Source organism: Helianthus annuus, chromosome 14, assembly GCF_002127325.2.
Source record: "Helianthus annuus cultivar XRQ/B chromosome 14, HanXRQr2.0-SUNRISE, whole genome shotgun sequence".
Taxonomy (NCBI): domain Eukaryota; kingdom Viridiplantae; phylum Streptophyta; class Magnoliopsida; order Asterales; family Asteraceae; genus Helianthus; species Helianthus annuus.
Window position 1 is genome coordinate 58,492,861 of NC_035446.2, and position 17,133 is coordinate 58,509,993.

Consider the following 17,133-nt stretch of genomic DNA (forward strand, 5'->3'; position numbering starts at 1 on the left):
GATTTGAGCAAAGACCAGAGCAGTGTGACATCTGCTAAGGAAACTGGTCATCATTCCCATGAATGTAGGGACATAAAGACTGCAGTCTATTCCGGCTGTGGTGGGCAAGGCCGCATCAGAACTAGATTCCATAAACCTGCCAGAGAAGGTACAGCTAATCCTGGAAAGGCTAAAGGAAGAAACGACTAAACTCACCTGATGAATGCCCAGAGGCAGTTCACGATGTCATCAAGTACATCCCTTAACATTTCTGCTAAGTTTCCTGATTTAATTCAGGAAATAATAAATCTTCATAAACCATAAGCTTAGCAACCTTTTATATTATCCGCAAGGTATAATTTACCAAGGAAACCATAGTAACCGATTCCTCTAGTATCGGCAAGGAATCCTTCCGAAAAACTTAAGAGTGCCCTTTCTTCGCATAGAGTACGACAACATATGTTATTTTAACTATTTTCTCATTGTTTTTCTATCGCCTGCGAATGCCAAACTATGTTTGATAAAAGATTGGCGTATCCTAGTGTGTCCCATAGATTACTTCCATGCCTGATCAGTATGGAGGTTTAATACATGGAACCCCTGAGATATCCCAATGGTCATGTTGTACTAATGTCGACTAGTAGTATTCAAAGAAGATATCCAGAATGGAATTGTCCAAGTAAATGTTCCCGAATAAGGAATTCATGGACTTATAACATAAATGTGTCACTTATTTGACACGAGCATTGACGGATGAACTGGAGCCTGAGATATGGAAGATCTCTGTAGCCTCCTTGCATCTTGATTATCTTCTCATAAGTTTTCCCTGCTTTCCTCCTGGAAGGTAGGTAGAATTAAGATTAACATCCCGCTGTGGGCTGGAGTATTGTGAAAACTCCATATTGATTATGGAATAATCGAAACCTTGATTAAGTAGGTTTTAAGACATAGGCTCATATAGCCTGACTCAATATTTTGAGGATTTTATGTTATTAAATAAGAAAGGCGGTTCATATTGCTTATGTACTAATTGCCGCAACCCTACATGGGCAACGATTAAGAATTTGCCATCAGCTACCTAGGATCTAAAGGCAAACTATTGGTGGATAGGCTTGAAGAAGTCTGTGGGCACCTATGTAGTTAAATGCTTGACACGTGCGCAAGTCAGAAACCGTCAGGCTTGCTACAACAGCCTGAACTTCCTACGTGGAAGTGAGAAATGGTAACCATGGATCTTATCACCAAGTTACCTAAGACAAGGAAAGGAAATGATACAATATGGGTTATAGTCGATAGACTGACTAAGTCAGCACATTTCTTACCCATCAAGGAGACTTATAGCTCCGCTATGTTAGCCCAGTTATATGTTGATAAGATTGTAGCCTTGCATGGCATACCTGTGGCTATTATCTCTGATCGAGATACTAGATACACGTCACATTTTTGGAAGAGTTTCCAACAATCTTTGGGTACACGTCTGAACTTTAGTACGGCTTACCATCCTCAGACAGACAGTCAGAGTGAGCGTACTATTCAGACGTTGGAAGACATGCTACGTGCATGTGCTATCGATTTGGGTGGTAGTGGGGATAAGAACCTACCATTAATCGAATTCTCTTACAACAATAGCTACCATACCAGCATTAAGGCTGCGCCCTTCGAGGAATTATATGGTAGAAAGTGTTTGTTGGGCGGAAGTTGGAGATGTCCAATTATCAGGACCAGAGAGAGTCTTCGAAACGACGGACAAGACTGTCCAGATTCGAGACCGTCCCAAAGCTGCCCAAGAAAGGCAGAAGAGTTACGCAGATCCAAAGCGTAAAGATTTTCACTTCGAAGTAGGTGAAAAAGTGTTACTTAAAGTACCACCCTGGAAGGGGTGATGCGTTTCGGTAAGAAAGGCAAGCTAAGCCCGAGATATATAGGACCTATCGAGGTTATCGAACGTGTCGGGTCAGTTGCCAATAAGTTAATATTACCTGAAGAGCTCAATGGAATTCACAATGTGTTCCACATCTGCAATCTAAAGAAGTGCTTCGCCGATGAATCACTGGTGATACCACATACAGATGTGCATATAGATGAGAGCTTAAAATTTATGGAAAAACCTTTGTCAATTGAAGATCGACAGGTAAAGAAGCTTCGAAAGAAGCATGTACCCATTGTCAAGGTCAAATGGGATGCCCGTAGAGGTCCCGAATTCACGTGGGAAGTTGAGTCCACGATGAAAGAAAAATACCCTTATTTGTTTCAGTAAATCTCGGGTCGAGATTTATTTTAAGGGGGTGAAGATGTAACACCTCAAAAATTCATGTTCAATGAAATAACGACACGTATCATGAAAGACAAAACGCGTTGTAAACCTGGGTATAATAAAGATGTTTTTGGCAGGATTTAAAAGTGGCGTCATGTTAATTTTTACCTCTGAACGACCTCAATTATAAATCCCAAGACCCAAGTGTATATATCTTAAACATCTAAATCCAGAAATTCTTGACAACAATTGAAATGGTGGACTCCTACGAAGAAAAGCTAGATAAACCTCATTGTTCGGCACTTTCAAATAAGAATTCAAGCAAACAATTCAAAATGGTAGGGTATGTAACTGTTCAAGGCCATTCTGAGAGGTCCCTAACTGATAATTGAGGCCCCAATTCTCCACATCTTTCTTGACCCCTAAACAACCCCTAAGCACTAGTAACATGTGTTGATCAGTTGTGGTGGGTTGTAGACTCATGTGTCAAAGAATTGTGGTGGATTAAACACTATATAAAGGACCATGATATGCACCATTGTTCTTGACACCTTCCTCTTGCAATCTGATCATCCCTGGAGCTCCAAGGTGCTCTCAAGTGATCACTAATCAGGCTTAGGATTTTTGTAAGTTGCTAATCCTTTCCTTAATTGAGTTAGCTTAGTTATTTAGCCAAAAGTCAAACCGTCGTAATTACGGTTTGACTTCGAGATTAGTCATCAATGGCTCAGTCATGTCTCGAATTAAAAGTGGTTATAAGTTGGTATTTATGTGGGTAATAAACCCTTAAGAGGGTTCCCCCTGATCACCACTCTAACTAGTCCGAATATCGAGTCAAACGTGCTTAGAAAAAGTCAACAGAAATGTCATTTTGCGATTTCATGCATAATCTGTAATGTAGATGATATGTAACATGTTTAAACACTCATAAAACATGATAATAAGTATATTAACTAGTCTAAGCTTGTTTGATCCGACCATTTATTGTTTTGACCCGGTTCGGAGCCGAAAGTCACAAAAGCTTTGACTTTTGCATTGACTTCAGTTCTGACCCGTTAAAGTTTGATTTAGATATGCCTTAGGACTCTCTTAGGACCAGGTTACATGATGGTATAAACCTCTGTGATCGGTTCGTTGTTTGTCCGAGTCTTTTACCGTAGTTAAAAGTTGACCGTAACGCCCTTTTTAATTTAAAACGAGAATTTCGGACATGTGAAAGAACCATAACTGTAGTTACAGATTTCTAAGCATGTCCCTAAAATTTCACGTCAATCCGAGGTCCAGAATAGGAGTTATGCTAAATAGCGCAAATTACGGAAACTTTAGTAATTTAATAGCGCAATTAGCATAACGCCTATCTAAACCCAGATTTTGACACCAAACCTTTTACACTCTGATGTAAAATAATATTTTGGGATTTTTAAAGATTTTTAATTATTTTTAACCTGCTCATAACCTGCGGTTATGGCAACGGTTCGGTAAATACCGAATATAACCTTTTCGGCCATAACTTGAGTTCTACAAGGTCTTTTGACCCGATTCCAGTTGCTACTGATTTTAAATAATAAATAAAGTATTTTAGACTTTATAAACTATTCGGGAAACTCAGATTTCCAGTAGAACTCTGAAACCTCTTTTATAATCTTTAAAAAGACCGAAATACCCCTACGGGGCATAATATGAACTTAAACTCGTTACGGGCATTATGGAAGGTATCCTACTGATACCACAACCTCTTTAAAGCATATTAACTTAGGAAACCAGTGTAGGACTCTTACGGTTACCCGTTGCGCCTTTTGCGCGCACGGTTCGGCTTATGTAACTAGTTTACATAAACTAGCCGAAACGGGTCAAACCATATTGTTTTGATCCCAAAATACAGAGTGTGATTATTATACCCCTATAAAACAAGTCTTCAAACTTGTTGGGTCAAAATCACATTCCATTCCCGGTTTTCGCCTTTCACGCGATTAAACCGTATCTATCCTTTGAAACTGACCGGTCTAAGCTACGACTAGATTAAAGACCCGTTAGGATTCTAATAGGTTAATTTAAAACCTTCGTTCCAGAATAAGGAGACCAGTAAAAGCTATCTGCGATTTATTTCGATTAAGGATTTATACTTGCAAAGGTAAATACTTTTAACTTATTTTCCGTTATACGGGCTTGGGTTACGGTATCTAAAATATCGCTTGGTCGGGCAGTTGACCCCAACTCATTAGTAGTTGGGTATTATCAATGTGACCCGTTTAAAAACTTGTTTTTTTGGCTTTACGCCTTTGGGGGCTTAATGACCATGTCCCGGATATCCTTGGCAGCATTTACGAATGGCCACGACCTCGACATCCGGGTGTAGGCGTACACCCGGCATTATGTCCATGACTATAAAAGTGTAGCCGTTGGTTACCGCCACGGTTTTATGCTATGTGGCGTGTCTATTAAACTTTAACCCGGCACGACTAGGGCGACCGAACGCATAGTAACATGTAATTCTTTACAAGATTTGATTATAAATTATCCCAAGTTATAAAGAGTTTGTGCCTTGTGCATTTAAACCAATTTTATCAAACATTTTACAAAAGTGTCAGTTGAATGTATTTACCAGTGTAAACTGTGACACCTGTGTCACTTCAACCATCAAACAAACGCCAAACCAATGAAATATTGTATTTCATACTTTGGACGTATATAAATATGTGTATCATTTGCACATATCAACTCTGGTTCGATTTCAAGCTCTAGATCGCTTTCTGGAGAATTATACGCAAACTGGTGCATAAAACATACTCAGTTTAATGCGACAAATACTCCGGAATAGCAACATATACTCAACATACCTTAAATAACCCTTACATAACTTAGAAATAAGTTTTGAAGGCTTTGGTATGGCAAAAACAAGTTAATTCGCTTACAGGGACTAAACTTGACAAACTGCAAAAGTATGCCAATTTGAACTGTAACAAACATTCCGGAACATGTCCATAAGTTAAACATACCATAAATATCCTTTACATAGCTTAGAAATAGGCTTTGAGGGGTTTGGTATGCTAAAACGAACTTTTGGATCATTCAGGGGCTAAAAGTGTCAAAAAGTGCACAAGTTTGCACTTTTGCGCATAACTTACGTTCTGAATACATCCGGACATCCAAAAATTTATGTAAGCATCCTTATATTATGCCTTATTGTATGGCATGAGAAAAATCCATTCGTCGCGCAATTTGGATCGTCTTTCGCGCTTATGCGCATTCCGTCGTAATTAACCGAACATCGCGACCGTACGGCCAAACGAACCGACATCCGGGATATTTTTGAGCACATTTTAAGTTCCCTATACTTTAACATCATTTTAGAGCTTTGAAATGGGGTTAACGGGGCTTAAACGTGTCAAAAATGCATCAAATACCAAGTTTTGGAGCTGCAGGGACCAAAACTGTAAATCTGCCAAACTAAGGGCTTACGGACCGTAAGCCAAAACCCATACGGTCCGTAAGGAGTCCCCAGTACAGCAGATTCATTGAATCCACTTGTAGTTGGCCTTTCGTTCGTTCAAGGGGCAATGCCCTTTCACCTAATCAAGAGCCAAGGGTCATTTTCAGTAACCACAACATTTTGACAAGTGTACGGGCAAGATCATGGCACGATATTCGATAAACGATCCTAACGGTTCTACTTTTCCTATAAATACCCCCCCTTGTTGCCAAAAACCCACACAATCTGATCAAAATGCTCTAAGTTGATGCCTTTGCTGCATACCTGAGCTCTTTGATCTAGATTAGCATTCGGGGACCCTCCGTAAGTATTCTTTCGTTCTTTTATTCTCTTTTCGAGTCTGAAAGTCAACGTTTTGTTGACTTTCTGCATTGACCAGCCTATGGTCAGCCCGAAGTTCATGGAACTTCATAACGTGAGTGTGATCACGATGGTTATAGTCCGTAGTGACTATACCTACTGATTACCACGTTATCTAGGCTCAGTGACGAGTCGTACTTTCGGCCAAAATGTGCATTCTTGCATATTTTGTAACCAAACTACTCGTGAGCATCAAAGCCGTTTGTTTTGATGCCAAACCTGTTTTCTAATCTTAGTTAAGCATGTTCTAACTTGCTTAGCTCGTCACTTTTAGTTTAGTACTTATATAGGGTCGTAAGGTAAGCGATCTAAACCATCGCTTATACTTTCGAACCCGACCCATTTGGTCGATCATTAGGATCCGACCAAACACATTAGGTGACCATAGCTATAACCTTCCGAGGTTATACCTTGTGGTCACGATGTTAGGCGTTCCAGACGCGTTCTACGCGAACGACGCGTAAGGTAGCATAAGCTACCTAAACGGGTCGTGATGGGTCGCAAGCACTTAGGTTAGGTTTCATTTTAGTATGTAGGCTTTGTTAAACCATATTACACGAGTCTCCATACTCGTTTGGTTTACAAACCCGCATACTATCCGATCCTTCCGATTTGGTCCTGTATATTAACATAGCTACCTATTAGGTGCCGTTTGATATCCCGTGATCTTTAGCATTATCTGGTTATTATACAAGAACTTCAAAGCAATCTCAGGTGAGTACATTGAACCCCTCTTTTACCGTTTTCCAAACTGTTTTGGGGTGAAACACATGTGCCTATCTGTTACTTTCATGCTTTCCATGTTTTCACATCATATGCCTGCTATGTTGTTAGTACATTATAGTACATGATTTCATTACATTTCATGCTATGTACGCCCATTGTGTGCGTACTTAGTACATTGATTTACATTACATTTCTGTTGCATATGTTTACTCAGCATATGGACACATTGATTTACATGAACATTTTTGTTGCATATGTTTACTCAGCATATGGACACATTGATTTACATGAACATTTCTGTTGCATATGTTTACTCAGCATATGGACACATTGATTTACATGAACATTTCTGCTTCGTATGTTTACTTAGCATACTTAGTACAATTGTTTACATCACATACCTTCATTGTGTTATGACATTTGGTTTGTTTAACATGGGATAATACATTCATTAACATTAGCTACGCCGTTCGTTAGTAGGTAGTGGTACCAGAGGAATTGACAACTCCCGTTCCTGAAGTCCTGGGTTTGATAGGATTGTAAGGAATGACCGAATTCGATATACATAACTTAGATAAACCTTTAATTTGTTTAAGGGTTTATCGCCACAGTCTCAAGGCTTGGATGTATGCATATTTCACAATACCGCATAAATGTTAATATCAATAGAGCATGCATTTTTCCACATAACATAACGTTGATTTAAACCACGTTTTACTTCAACGACTTGTTTTGTGCATTTTACATATGGTTTAAGTTGATACATTTCGCTTACCGTACATGATACATTACATGATTTACATTGAACATAAACACGTTGACATTGACATACACACTTGGTGGTTTACATTGAACATAGACATTTCGACATGGTTTACACAATAACACTTGACATTTGGTTTATACATGAACAATTTACATGCTGGATGGTTTGGGTAAATGGTTGGTGTAACGTGGCGTATGTAATATGATACAAACATGGTGGATACGCCGCTGGTACTTCCTATATATAAATGCTTGTATAGTATTACATATCGTAGCGTTATCCAAGTCATTTCAGTTTAGATACATTACATTTTACACAAATAACATATTCTTCACAAGACATTGTTTTACAAACGAATTATCTTATACAAACTCATTTTACTTGGTTATTCATTTAACCATACAGTGTTCTCTTATTTATACATATCATCTGATTATATCGTTTTTCAAATGATTTACAAGACAAAGCAAATTACAAGGTTCATGACTAAACATTTTCTCAAACATAAGTCATGAATTCCGTTTTCACAAAACCAATGTATCTCACAGCCATTTTTATGCTGACGTACCTATTTTCACATGTGTTTTCAGGAGATGATGCATAGGACTTATCAAGACATACTTAGGCGGACCTGTGCCTTAGTGACTTAAAACGAGACAAGAACTAGTTAATTTATGTTATGTATTCTTAGGTTCTTGTTTAAAGCAATGTAAACTTTCATGTTTGATTAATAAAACGAAACTTCAATTGCCACGGATTTGAAACAATTGATTCTGTTACAACATTCCCCGACGTTTCCGCCACGTTTTGTATGTTCTACGTGGTCGGGGTGTGACATAAACTGACGTATTTTCCCCAAAAAGACTAAATGCAGGTACTATGCGTAATTGGCGGGGATTTCTCCTTAGCATCACTAGAAGTCTCACAAGCTTAAGATGCCTGAAGTCTGTTGAACAATACTTTGTTATTATTATTATTGATCCCCTGTGGATTTCATTTCAACAATGGTGATACTTTGATATTACACTTAACGTTGAAATATATATTTATCTTTATGCTTCCGCTGTGCATTCATATATTGTGTGGTTTGACTATATTGTTGCCAACCACGTCACGGTAATCCCCCACCGGGCCCACCAGTGAGACACGTGGAAATCGGGGTGTGACAGGTTGGTATCAGAGCCAACATTGAGTGAATTAAACACTAGTCTTTTGTGTTTAATCTCAGTGACGCAATTGCGCATTCCTTAACCTTTTGAGTCTAGACTTAACATAGGACTATTCTCAATTCTAATCTGGAAATTTTGCTTCCAAATTTTAATTATATACGTCGCCAAGCGAAGAAGCTGTAATAAAAACTTCTCCACATTTGGAGCCTTGAAATGATGAGCTTCGTACCGCGGCTAGAATGAAACGAGCATCTAAGGAGAGGACACTCAGAAATAAAGTAAAGAAGAAACTCCTCTTGCTGAAGATCGTTTCCTAAATAAAGTGCTTATAAGGACACAATTATCTTTCAGTCCCTACTAGGACAACCTTATTCCTTTCAAGTCCCGCTTAGGGCAACTTTATACTTTTATTTTTATATAGTGGAACGATTAAGTTTAAGCTTTCATTCTAAACAAGAATATTAAATAAATGGAAAATAACATTTCCTTTTGCAAGATCTACCATTATAATAAAATGGCAAAAAAAGTCTAAAAAGGACAAGACCTAGCTTCGGGTCATATTAAGACCGGCCAAGATGGCAGTTCCTCAATTTAGGTTCAGATCCTTATTAACATTTCAATTTAGAAATTGTTCTGCGATAAATATTAAAAGAATCTTAAGAGTGAAACCTAGCCAGGTGTCATTATAAGACCCGGCCAAGATGGTAAGACCTGATTAAAAGATTCAGACCCCCAGTTAACCTCTGTGAACATGTTAACGTTCTTGGCAGATGTGATTCGTTAAATCGCACGCGTCATTCTTATATAAAAATCCTTCTAAGGATTCCAAAGCCCAAATTAATGATTGGTAAATCATGGGTTAAATCGTCAATAAAGATGATCATTATTAAACATCCATTAGCGATGTAGTGCCTACGGGCCAAACTTATTAAACATCCATTAGTGATGTAGTGCCTGCGGGCCAAGCTTATTAAACATCCATTAGCGATGTAGTGCCTACGGGCCTTGCTCATTTCCACATGATCCAAAATACAGTGGTAGCTATGATTCCCTGTCAGAAAAAGGTAATGAACTAGGTTCAAACCTCAAATGCTTTAATTCTCTGAAATCATAGCATATAATTTATATATGTCCTTGTGACTAAGCCTGTTGTGCTAATATATTTAAAAGCCTTGATTCTCTGAAATCATGGCTTATGATTTAAAAATTGTCCTTGTGACTAGGCCTTTTATGCTATTAAATAAAACTGTTATTGTTGCTTTGATTCTCTGAAATCATAAGCTTATAATTTATAAATGTCCATGTGACCAGGCCATTGGGTGCCACAAATAAAATTGTTAATGTTTTATAATTAGGATAAATTATAATAGAAATCCTAAAGAAATATGATTAATAAATTAACCAAATTATGGTCTCTGCTTACCATGGTTAATGAATTTCCTTAAGGGGCAATTCCGTAATAAACATCCCTTAGAAGGGAAGTGCCTACGGGCTATAGTTGATGTCCTCTGAGACTAAAGACAGTGGTAGCCTATAGCTCCCTGTTAGGGAAAGGTAATGAACTTTGATTCAAACCTTAATGCCGCGATTCTTTGAGATCATGGCTTATAAATTAAACTTGTCTACGCGACTAGGCCATTTGTGCTATTATTAACTTTTAAATTAGGATTTATGATAAAAATCCTGAATAAAATAAATATCCTTCCTTCCCTGCCAGTATGTATTTTAAAAAGAATCTTAAAGGTGAAACCTAGCCTACGTGGCCAAGATGGTGAAACCTACTCAAGGGATTCAGATCCTTGTTAACACCTAAGAACGTGTTGGCTCTCTTGACAAATGTGATTCGGGAAAATCACAACAGTCATCCTTATATTGGATTCTTCCAATTCCCTTATCTAGCCTAGTGATTTAGAAATCATGGCTTATATCATCCTATGAAATGATCATATTATAAACATCCGTTAGTGATGAAGCGCCTGCGAGCTAAACTTGTTGCCCGATAAGACAACGACAGTGATGGTCTTTGACCTCCTGTCTAAAATATTGGACTATGTCCAAACATAATAGTCTATATGATCAATGCGATCATGACTAATATCATCTAATACGATGATAATATTATTTAACATCCTTAGTGATGTTTTGCCTACGGGCTATAATATATTGTCCATTTGAGACATTGACATTGTTATCTTTATGATTCCTTGTCTGAGGTAGTGAGCTATGCTTAAGCCAAAAATAGTCAATATGATTAACGCAATCATGACTTATATCATCTAATAGGATGAACCTATTATAAACATCCATTAGTGATGTTTTAGCCTATGGGCCATATTATATCGTCCATGTGTGACAAAAACATTGTGATCTTTACGATTCCCTATCCAAGGTAGTGAGCTATGCTCAAGCCTAATAGTCTATATGATCAATGCCATCAATACAATGATTAAAAATTTTAACATCCTTAATGATGTTTTGCCTAAGGGCTATATTATATTATCCAATTGAGACAAGGCAATCGTAATCTTTTGTGATTCTTTGCCCAAGGGGGTGAGCTATACTCAAATCCCATAATCTATACTATCATTGCGATCCTGACTAGGATCATCAGTATGATGATCGTATTATTAACATCCCTCGTGATGAAATGCCTACGGGCTATACTTTATTCTAGTGACGGTAAGACAAAGATAGTAGTGATCTTTATGATCCCCTGTTCAAAATGGTGTGATTATACCCAAACCTAATAGTCAATACGATCGATGTGATCATGACTAATATCATTAGATACGATGGATATATATAAACATCCATTAGTGATATTGATTGGCTTACTTTTCTGCCAAATGAATCGTCTTTCAAGACAATGGCAGTTGTAGTCTATGACTCCCTGTCCAAAGGTAAAGAACCAAGTTCAAGCCTTAAGACTCCTGAACTAATAAGATTGCAGCCTATGAATTGATGTCCTTGTGACAAACCCACAAGTTATATTTCAAGTCAACCATAACAAGCCTCCGTGCTATAATTCGTCGTTCGTGACAAGTTAACATGCTAAATATTAACATCGCTGGTGACATGCCTTAGTGCCATATCCTATAAACGTCCTAGAGACAAGGCTATTTGTGCCGCATCTAAATGTCATTACGACAAGGCCTTCGCGCCATATGATTACTTATGTCCTTCATGACTAGGCTTATTGCCATATCTTCTACGTCCCTCGTGACAGGCTTCTATGCCATTTATGTATAAAACCAAAGTCATGTAAGGCTAGCGTTTGAGCTATTTATAATTGTCCTTGAGACAAGGACAGTCGTGACATTATGGTCCCCTGTCAAGCAAGTATTGGACTAGCTCCAAACCTTAAATGCCATTGATGGTCCTTTTGTGACCTAAGCTAAATGTAATAGATATACATTCAGATAGCATTCATTAACAATGTTCAGAACAAAATAGCCCATACGGTTTATTAATGCCGTGGCTAATCTAAGGCAGGTCATCAGAATGATGACTAATAATTGTTAAACCTTGGTGATTGGTACCAAGTTTCGAGTATGGAAAACTCGGGTGAGGTAGAGGACAGTCACAATACAATTAATGCGATGAAAGTTAATAAAAACTACAAACGTAAACCTCAATATTAATGGAGCTAATCTCCAGGCTGTGGTTGACGCAGCAGTTGGAAGGACCATAGAAAGTTCATGAAATAATCCAAGGGTCGAATGCTCCTCGCCCTGAATTTCATTCAAAACCATGTTCCAATTTGCTCATGAGAAGAGTTTGGTTCACACTCCGTATATGAAGGATGAACCAAAGGAGGAAGATAACTCCCAGAAATCTAAGAAAGAGAGCAAGTACAGGCTTAATAAAAAGCAACGAAAGTTCAGTAAGAGCCTGTATGTAAGAATTGCTATAAAAGACACTAGGAACAGTGTCGATTTGAGCAAGGACCAGAGCAGTGTGACATCTGCTAAGGAAACTGGTCATCATTCCCATGAATGTAGGGACATAAAGACTGCAGTCTATTCCGGCTGTGGTGGGCAAGGCCGCATCAGAACTAGATTCCATAAAGCTGCCAGAGAAGGTACAGCTAAGCCTGGAAAGGCTAAAGGAAGAAATGCCTAAACTCACCTGATGAATGCCCAGAGGCAGTTCACGATGTCATCAAGTACATCCCTTAACATTTCTGCTAAGTTTCCTGATTTAATTCAGGAAATAATAAATCTTCATAAACCATAAGCTTAGCAACCTTTTATATTATCCGCAAGGTATAATTTACCAAGGAAACCATAGTAACCGATTCCTCTAGTATCGGCAAGGAATCCTTCCGAAAAACCTAAGAGTGCCCTTTCTTCGCATAGAGTATGACAACATATGTTATTTTAACTATTTTCTCATTGTTTTTCTATCGCCTGCGAATGCCAAACTATGTTTGATAAAAGTGCCATATGAGGATTGGCGTATCCTAGTGTGTCCCATAGATTACTTCCATGCCTGATCAGTATGGAGGTTTAATACATAGAACCCCTGAGATATCCCAATGGTCATGTTGTACTAATGTCGACTAGTAGTATTCAAAGAAGATATCCAGAATGGAATTGTCCAAGTAAATGTTCCCGAATAAGGAATTCATGGACTTATAACATAAATGTGTCACTTATTTGACACGAGCATTGACGGATGAACTGGAGCCTGAGATATGGAAGATCTCTGTAGCCTCCTTGCATCTTGATTATCTTCTCATAAGTTTTCCCTGCTTTCCTCCTGGAAGGTAGGTAGAATTAAGATTAACATCCCACTGTGGGCTGGAGTATTGTGAAAACTCCATATTGATTATGGAATAATCGAAACCTTGATTAAGTAGGTTTTAAGACATAGGCTCATATAGCCTGACTCAATATTTTGAGGATTTTATGTTATTAAATAAGAAAGGCGGTTCATATTGCTTATGTACTAATTGCCGCAACCCTACATGGGCAACGATTAAGAATTTGCCATCAGCTACCTAGGATCTAAAGGCAAACTATTGGTGGATAGGCTTGAAGAAGTCTGTGGGCACCTATGTAGTTAAATGCTTGACACGTGCGCAAGTCAGAAACCGTCAGGCTTGCTACAACAGCCTGAACTTCCTACGTGGAAGTGAGAAATGGTAACCATGGATCTTATCACCAAGTTACCTAAGACAAGGAAAGGAAATGATACAATATGGGTTATAGTCGATAGACTGACTAAGTCAGCACATTTCTTACCCATCAAGGAGACTTATAGCTCCGCTATGTTAGCCCAGTTATATGTTGATAAGATTGTAGCCTTGCATGGCATACCTGTGGCTATTATCTCTGATCGAGATACTAGATACACGTCACATTTTTGGAAGAGTTTCCAACAATCTTTGGGTACACGTCTGAACTTTAGTACGGCTTATCATCCTCAGACAGACAGTCAGAGTGAGCGTACTATTCAGACGTTGGAAGACATGCTACGTGCATGTGCTATCGATTTGGGTGGTAGTTGGGATAAGAACCTACCATTAATCGAATTCTCTTACAACAATAGCTACCATACCAGCATTAAGGCTGCGCCCTTCGAGGCATTATATGGTAGAAAGTGTAGATCGCCTGTTTGTTGGGCGGAAGTTGGAGATGTCCAATTATCAGGACCAGAGAGAGTCTTCGAAAAGACGGACAAGACTGTCCAGATTCTAGACCGTCCCAAAGCTGCCCAAGATAGGCAGAAGAGTTACGCAGATCCAAAGCGTAAAGATTTTCACTTCGAAGTAGGTGAAAAAGTGTTACTTAAAGTACCACCCTGGAAGGGGGTGATGCGTTTCGGTAAGAAAGGCAAGCTAAGCCCGAGATACATAGGACCTATCGAGGTTATCGAACGTGTCGGGTCAGTTGCCTATAAGTTAAACTTACCTGAAGAGCTCAATGGAATTCACAATGTGTTCCACATCTGCAATCTAAAGAAGTGCTTCGCCGATGAATCACTGGTGATACCACATACAGATGTGCATATAGATGAGAGCTTAAAATTTGTGGAAAAACCTTTGTCTATTGAAGATCGACAGGTAAAGAAGCTTCGAAAGAAGCATGTACCTATTGTCAAGGTCAAATGGGATGCCCGTAGAGGTCCCGAATTCACGTGGGAAGTTGAGTCCACGATGAAAGAAAAATACCCTTATTTGTTTCAGTAAATCTCGGGTCGAGATTTATTTTAAGGGGGTGAGGATGTAACACCTCGAGAATTCATGTTCAATGAAATAACGACACGTATCATGAAAGACAAAACGCGTTGTAAACCTGGGTGTAATAAAGATGTTTTTGGCAGGATTTAAAAGTGGCGTCATGTTAATTTTTACCTCTGAACGACCTCAATTATAAATTCCAAGACCCAAGTGTATATATCTTAAACATCTAAATCCAGAAATTCTTGACAATAATTGAAATGGCGGACTCCTACGAAGAAAAGCTAGATAAACCTCATTGTTCGGCACTTTCAAATAAGAATTCAAGCAAACAATTCAAAATGGTAGGGTATGTAACTGTTCAAGGCCATTCTGAGAGGTCCCTAACTGATAATTGAGGCCCCAAATTCGGAAAAGATGGTTGCCCTTTCGAAATCCTGAAAGAACAACATTTTTGTTTCAGCATACGGCTTACGGACCGTAAGCCACCCCCTTACGGTCCGTATGGGGGTGCCAGCGAGAGAAAAACGGGACTGTTTGTTGTTATGCGCATGAAACTGATCTACAATCGATTCTCCACATCTTTCTTGACCCCTAAACAACCCCTAAGCACTAGGAACATGTGTTGATCAGTTGTGGTGGGTTGTAGACTCATGTGTCAAAGAATTGTGGTGGATTAAACACTATATAAAGGACCATGATATGCACCATTGTTCTTGACACCTTCCTCTTGCAATCTGATCATCCCTGGAGCTCCAAGGTGCTCTCAAGTGATCACTAATCAGGCTTAGGACTTTTGTAAGTTGCTAATCCTTTCCTTAATTGAGTTACCTTAGTTATTTAGCTAAAAGTCAAACCGTCGTAATTACGGTTTGAATTCGAGATTATTCATCAATGGCTCAGTCATATGTCGAATTAAAAGTGGTTATAAGTTGGTATTTATGTGGGTAATAAACCCTTAAGAGGGTTCCCCCTGATCACCACTCTAACTAGTCCGAATATCGAGTCAAACGTGCTTAGAAAAAGTCAACAGAAATGTCATTTTGCGATTTCATGCATAATCTGTAATGTAGATGATATGTAACATGTTTAAACACTCATAAAACATGATAATAAGTATATTAACTAGTCTAAGCTTGTTTGATCCGACCATTTATTGTTTTGACCCGGTTCGGAGCCGAAAGTCGCAAAAGCTTTGACTTTTGCATTGACTTCAGTTCTGACCCGTTAAAGTTTAATTTAGATATGCCTTAGGACTCTCTTAGGACCAGGTTACATGATGGTATAAACCTCTGTGATCGGTTCGTTGTTTGTCCGAGTCTTTTACACATTTTCGTTAAATGCTTAAAAGTTGACCGTAACGCCCTTTTTAATTTAAAACGAGAATTTCGGACATGTGAAAGAACCATAACCGTAGTTACGGATTTCTAAGCATGTCCCTAAAATTTCACGTCAATCCGAGTTCCAGAATAGGAGTTATGCTAAATAGCGCAAATTACGGAAACTTTAGTAATTTAATAGCGCAATTAGCATAACGCCTATCTAAACCCAGATTTCGACAGCAAACCTTTTACAATCTGATGTAAAATAATATTTTGGGATTTTTAAAGATTTTTAATTATTTTTAACCTGCTCATAACCTGCGGTTATGGCAACGGTTCGGTAAATACCGAATATACCCTTTTCGGCCATAACTTGAGTTCTACAAGGTCTTTTGACCCGATTCCAGTTGCTACTGATTTTAACTAATAAATAAAGTATTTTAGACTTTATAAACTATTCGGGAAACTCAGATTTCCTGTAGAACTCTGAAACCTCTTTTATAATCTTTAAAAAGACCGAAATACCCCTACCGGGCATAATATGAACTTAAACTCGTTACGGGCAGTATGGAAGGTATCCTACTGATACCACAACCTCTTTAAAGCATATTAACTTAGGAAACCAGTGTAGGACTCTTAGGGTTACCGGTTGCGCCTTTTGCGCGCACGGTTCGACTTATGTAACTAGTTTACATAAACTAGCCGAAACGGGTCAAACCATATTGTTTTGACCCCAAAATACAGAGTGTGATTATTATACCCCTATAAAACAAGTCTTCAAACTTGTTGGGTCAAAATCACTTTCCATTCCCGGTTTTCGCCTTTCACGCGATTAAACCGTATCTATCCTTTGAAATTGACCGGTCTAAGCTACGGCTAGATT